Here is a 7,435-nt window from a genome sequence, read left to right on the forward strand (position 1 = left end):
CGTCTGGGAGGAATTCTGTGATCGTATTGATGTTGTCCGTGCTGCAGGTGGTGGACACATGGAACACTTGGAAGACAGGAAAGAAAAGTTGATTATGAGTAGAATACTTGTGACTGGGCTGGAGTTTTCTGTTGTTTTTCCTTATTAAAATATTGTGTAATGAAATGTCATTCTTTTTGAATAATCTGTATAGCAGGGGTGTCAAACTCATTTTAGTTCCGGGGCCACATTCAGCCAAATATGAACTAAAGTGGACTGGACCAATAAAATAATAGAAATAATAGGATATGAACTTAGAAATATTGTCAACTCCAAAGTTTGCTCAATGTTTTTGAGTGAAAAGAGTAAAATTATGTAATTAAAATGTTTACATCTACGAACCGTACTTGAATGTAACATGAACAAATATGAACAACCTGAAAATTCTAAAGAAAAATAAGTGCAATTTCAACAATATTACACCTTAGTTTATCATTTAAACATGTGCATCATGACTTACAGATCACAGTGAATCTACAAATAAACCAAACATTTTAGAACGGACAGAATATTGGTAAAATGCTGCATATTTCTCTTGAGACATTTCAGGTGGTTCATATTTTTTGTGAAAAGCCAGTCTGTAAAATGTAAATATTTTTGTGTAATTTTACTTTTTTGACACTAAAAAAAAGAAAAAAATGGCTTTTTTTCATTATTTACAGGGTGGGGAAGCAAAATTTACAATGAACATTTAGTTGTTTTTTCTCAGCAGGCACTACGTCACTTGTTTTGAAACCAAACATATATTGATGTCATAATCATACCTAACACTATTATCCATACCTTTTCAGAAACTTTTGCCCATATGAGTAATCAGGAAAGCAAACGTCAAAGAGTGTGTGATTTGCTGAATGCACTCGTCACACCAAAGGAGATTTCAAAAATAGTTGGAGTGTCCATAAAGACTGTTTATAATGGAAAGAAGAGAATGACTATGAGCAAAACTATTACCAGAAAGTCTGGAAGATACTATTAAAGAAGAATGGGAGAAGTTGTCACCCCAATATTTGAGGAACACTTGCGCAAGTTTCAGGAAGCGTGTGAAGGCAGTTATTGAGAAAGAAGGAGGACACAGAATAAAAACATTTTCTATTATGGACATTTTCTTGTGGCAAATAAATTCTCATGACTTTCAATAAACTAATTGGTCATACACTGTCTTTCAATCCCTGCCTCAAAATATTGTAAATTTTGCTTCCCCACCCTGTATAGGTTGTTTTGATAGTATTTTACTGGTCTGACCCACTTTAGACTGTACATCCTTGATTGATAATATCTTCAGTGTAATTTTTACATTTCACACATTCATCCCACAGGCTGGATTGGACCCTTTGGTGGGCCGGATTTGGCCCCCGGGCCACGTGTTTGACACCTGTGCTGTATAGTATCTCAAAGATGGACAAAAAAAAAAAAACACAAGTTGCTTTTCCATTGGACATTTGCGCAAAACTTTACTGATATTTACTAAATGTCGAAAAAACAGAAGTCGGTTTTTCCATGAAATCACAAATGCGATGATTTGTTTATTTATTATCGCGAGATGACACGAGAAGTCATTCCATAAACATGGTGACGAATGTAAATATGGTGTTGATTTACACAAATATTCATTATTATTATATATTACACCTCTATTTCTTTCTAAATTAAAAAATGATTGGGTTTCCTGGTGTGTCCACACATACTGCACCAAGTGGTCAGCCAAGTGATTCATCATCATTGCGTAGCATTTTTCAGTAAAAGTCAGACATTTTCCTGTATCACAGATCATATACAGGGTGGGGAAGCAAAATTTACAATATTTTGAGGCAGGGATTGAAAGACAGTGTATGACCAATTAGTTTATTGAAAGTCATGAGAATTTATTTGCCACAAGAAAATGTCCATAATAGAAAATGTTTTTATTCTATGTGTCCTCCTTCTTTCTCAATAACTGCCTTCACACGCTTCCTGAAACTTGCGCAAGTGTTCCTCAAATATTCAGGTGACAACTTCTCCCATTCTTCTTTAATAGTATCTTCCAGACTTTCTGGTAATAGTTTTGCTCATAGTCATTCTCTTCTTTCCATTATAAACAGTCTTTATGGACACTCCAACTATTTTTGAAATCTCCTTTGGTGTGACGAGTGCATTCAGCAAATCACACACTCTTAGACGTTTGCTTTCCTGATTACTCATATGGGCAAAAGTTTCTGAAAAGGTATGGATAATAGTGTTAGGTATGATTATGACATCAGTATATGTTTGGTTTCAAAACAATTGATGTAGTGCCTGCTGAGAAAAAACAACTAAATGTTCATTGTAAATTTTGCTTCCTCACCCTGTAGAGTATATTAAAATGGGAGAAAACATCAGATTAGCTGCATTAAAAATGTTTTCTTTCATAGTTTTCACACAGTATATCACTTTCTGATGATGGGTTTTGAAAATACATGGTTCTTTATTACCTCCGCCAAGGAGGTTATGTTTTTGCCAGGGTTTGTTTGTTTGTTTGTTTGTTTGTTTGTTTGTTTGTTTGTTTGTTTGTCCGTTAGTGTGCAACATAACTCAAAAAGTTATGGACAGATTTGGATGAAATTTTCAGGGTTTGTTGGAAATGGGATAAGGAAGAAATGATTAAATTTTGGTGGTGATCGGGGGTGGGGGAGCCCACGGGGGGGCCCATTTCCAACAAACCCTGAAAATTTCATCAAAATCTGTCCATAACTTTTTGAGTTATGTTGCACACTAACGGACAGACAAACAGACAAACAAACAAACAAACAAACAAACCCTGGCAAAAACATAACCTCCTTGGCGGAGGTAACTAGAAGCACTCAGAGAGCGCAGACCTCCACCAAGGCTGATCAGTAGCCCCCCCCGTTTCAAAACAATTGACGTAGTGCCTGCTGAGAAAAAACAACTAAATGTTCATTGTACATTTTGCTTCCCCACCCTGTAGGTGTTTAGAAAAGCTTGGCGTGAATTAAGTTTATTATATCAGATTAGACGAAACTGAACAAAAAGGGATTTTTTTTCAGCAAAATATAGAGAAGTTTCATGTGACGTATGCATACATTAAGTCTTGCTGTGCGCGCATCTTGGAGACAGAAGTCACGCCAAGTTCGTAGCGTGTTAAACGAAAATGTGGTGGAATAAAACCCGTACCTGTGGACGGACCTGCTAAACTCCTGTGTGCCGTTCATTCCTTCGCTTTCAACAAGTATCAGTTCTGCATACAGACCGCTGGGTTCCACTGGTGTCAGCGGTGGTTCTGTTCTGCCCACCGCTGTTTAGAGTTATTACCGCCGTTAGCGTAGCTTCTCAGTATAGTTAGCCTGCGTGTCTGTGGCGCTTAGCGGCGTGGAAAAAAAGAATTGTCATCATGTGGTACGGTGATGAAGACCCCTTTAAACCTACAGGAGGACTTCCCCTGGACCATCACCTACAGACAGAGTGACTGTGGATCTACCTGCTCCCTTTGAGTTTCCTCAGCTGGGTGAGGCAGATGGAAGTGGGCGGAGCTACGGCGGGCGACACCGCTGAGTTCAGCTGGAACTGGTGACAATACTGCCCCCCCCCCCCCCCCCGCCCCGTCTGTGACAGTCTGTTTTAACTATGGGACAGCCTTCCACATGTGGTCCAGTCAAATTATGCGGCCGTGAAACAGAAGATGGGAGGGGCTTTTGGACGCAGACAGTTAATGGAGCGTTTTAGAGCGAACATATGGGCTCGTTCACCAGTCCTGGGGCAGAGCCTGCAGGTGTACGGCTGATGTGAGCCGGCTGGTTTTACCTCCGAGTTGCGCACGCATCTTAATGATGTCACTGTTTTTATTAAACACTGAAACTCATCTGTATCATTAACTGAACTTAAAACAAGTGTTTTCAGTGACTTCATCAGTCACTTTTTCATTGGACGTATAAGCAGAACTTTACCGATCTTTACTAAATGTCAGAAAAACAGAAGTGCGTAATGTCGGTTTTTCCATTAAATCACAAATGTGATGATTTGTTTATTTATTATCACAAGATGACACCAGAAGTCATTCCATAAACATGGCGACGAACGTTAATAACATGTTAATTTACAGATATGTGTAACAGGGTCAGTTATTTAGCAGCAGTGTGGGTGTGTGTATTGTATTGTGTATTGTTATAATTACACAAAATCTGTTCATTTTATTTTCCTTTTTTTGGTTGGTACCTGACACTGTGGGCCTCCAGGTCAGTGTGTGGAACTTTTGGTTTTGGTCTGTTCCCTACCGAACAATTTACAGTGTGACACTGCGCACTATAAGCGGAGTTTTGGCGCCTTTGCCTCTTCCCTTTTGTTCGGGATTTCTGTGGGAGAGGTAAGCGGCCGTACAGTTCGTGAAAATTTTTGGTTTAACTTCTGTTAATTTAATTTATTTTACATGAACTTTAGGCTGTATCAGGAGCTTATAATGTATTTAAACACATTTCTTTATCATTTGGTTTGTGCAGGAGTGTGTTTTATGTGGGATACTGACCGGAGGGTTTTATGTTTTCTGTCACTTTTGTCAGAACAATAAACGGAGACTGCCTCCAAGGACACACATGTGGGTCTCATCATTTTAAAAAAATAAGAACACAACGCAGAGTCCGACACCACCGGTTACATATATTCATTATTATTATTATATATTACCCCTCTATCCTTTACTAAATTAAAAATGACAGGGTTTCCTGGTGTGTCCACACATACCGCTCCATTTTCCTTTCAAAACACTTCTTCTTCTCTTGTTGTAATGTACACCAGCATCCATTTTTTTTATTCACGTGACTCTAGTTGTGGAAAAAGGTCTTTACATTGTAGTTTTGTGTGATATACTATTTGTGCTGTGCCTGAAAACCACCTCTTGCCAGCACAAAAACTTTTAATTGAAAAACAAGAGTTTTGATGAAATTGTCGTTTTTCCTATCTATCTATCTATCTATCTATCTATCTATCTATCTATCTATCTATCTATCTATCTATCTATCTATCTATCTATCTATCTATCTATCTATCTATCTATCTATCTATCTATCTATCTATCTATCTTTTCCCCCAATGACTGATTTTAAATGTTCTTTCTCTAAATTTCTAAAATATTTTTTCTACTCTTGACTGTAAATAATAATTTTCTACCACAACTAACCATCTACTTTCTCCACATCTCACTGAGGAAGAAATATCTACAGTTAAACTTTAAGGAAATATTAATGTTTTTAAATTATATGGACATAAAATGTGGGACACATCATGTCTCCAGTTTGTAAAATGTCCTGTACATGATCATTTAAGATATAAACATCATGAGTATAATAAGTCAAAACCATCTCTGAGGCATTTTGGAAACAAAGATAACAAATTTAAACAAAATTAACCAATGCAATGCAATGATATTTATCCCATAATATAAAACTCTATTCTGACATTAGTCACAATTGTTAAAGAAACACCTTAATTCAATGTGTCCACATACTTTTGTCCATACAGTTTATGATGTAATGTTGAACTAAAATAAGCTTCATGAACGTGTTCAGAAGGCTAATATGTAATCAGATGTTTGGGTAAACCACTACTAATTCACATCTGGAAAAGTTTGACCTGCTCAGCTCTAAAATATATGAATATTATGAAATTCTACTTGTGCCGAGGTAAGAAAAGACATCGTTAAATGTGCTGAGCTTCGAGGAACTTAAAGGGACTTTGAATTATTCAGGTCCTGAGATCTTTAGGTTCATGACCCGAGGATTTCAATCACAAGTGAATTTGTTCTGGTTTGTTAAATGAGGAGAATCCTCCTGCAGAAGAGGTGGAACACATTCCTGCGTCAATGCTGCCACCTGGTGTCGCTTTGGAAAAACACATGAGCTGGTAATAGTAGAAGTCTAACCCTGTTGTCGCTTATTTCTTACTTCATTTGATCTTTCCTCTGAGTGTTTGTATTCATTTCTCGTTCTCGTCACCATGTGGGAGTTTTTGTTTTTGCCCAATGAACTGAAAAAGTAATAAAGATTAGCACTTTACCATCAACTTTAACCCATAAAGACCCAGAGCTACTGTTGTGTCAGTTCTCGCATGAATCTTTTCTTTCTATTTAACCTTTCTTAAGTGATTTATCACCATTTATTGTAATATTTTCCTATTTATTTTGCATTGTTTTCAGTATAAATCATGTGAGTAACACTTTACGTGAAGGTCTAGTTTATAACGCATTAAGCGCACATTCATAAGACATTATAATGTATTTATAATGCATTATAAAAGTCATTACAACAGTTTATGATCATATACAACAACTTATACCAGGGTTAATAAAGTATTATAAGCGTAGGCATAATGAATGATAAATTCAGCTTTCATAATGTTTTATACATCCATACCAAAGCAGTGTGAAGGAATTTATGTTTTTAGGTGGGGAACTTTTGTTAGGTTTTGGCACTGGTCCCTATACCCATATATTTTAGGGATTTCATATTTATTAAAAAAAAAAAAAAAAAAAAAAAAAGGATGTGTTTGAATTAACAAAGACTGAGAGCTGCCACATTATTTTTTATTCATGTATAAAGCAACATGTAACACTTCTATTTACTGTCTCTGTTCTTTTAATGTTTTGTTTTTGCAAAATAGAGTTATTAAGAACACTTTAATGTATAATTTTGGACTTACACTTTACTTAGAGCCAGCAGATACTGCTCATACGTCATCATACTTGTGTTATATCATACAACTGATAATGTGTTCTGTAACCCAGGACCTGAGATTCTTCCTACAAACACTGTTGTCACTTTGGTATGGATGTAGAAAACATTATGAAAGCTGAATTTATAATACATTATGCCTGCACTTATAATACTTTATTAACCCTGGTATAAGTTGTTGTACATGATCATAAACTGTTGTAATGACTTTTATAATGCATTATAAATGCATTATAATATCTTATGAATGAGCGCTTAATGCATTATAAACTAGACCTTCAAGTAAAGTGTTACCATCATGTGTTTTCCTATATTTAATTCACTGATCATGTAGATGTTCTTAAAAGCTCAGATTAAAGTTAAGGGTTTTTAGTCGTTCCTATCTGACATTCCTCAGGTTCATCATCATCTATTAAATGCTGTTTGTGTCTTATTAACCCTTTCATGCATAGTGGTCACTACAGTGGACAGCTATTCTACAGCTGTTCTCTTGTATATTCATGGATTTTGTTTTTCTTTTCGTTGTTTTTTTTTTTTTTTTTTTTTTAACACATATCTTTATTAAAGTTTTAAGACACTACATATCTTTTCTGACATGAATTGGTAACATTATGTAGACCTCTCCTGATCATAAACCCCCAGAATCACAAGCCCTCCCCATAGTTTTCACACAATTCATCAGTAAATACATGTTTCTGTGCGTC

The sequence above is a fragment of the Sphaeramia orbicularis genome, chromosome 5 (genome assembly GCF_902148855.1).
Source record: "Sphaeramia orbicularis chromosome 5, fSphaOr1.1, whole genome shotgun sequence".
In the NCBI taxonomy this organism is placed as follows: Eukaryota; Metazoa; Chordata; class Actinopteri; order Kurtiformes; family Apogonidae; genus Sphaeramia; species Sphaeramia orbicularis.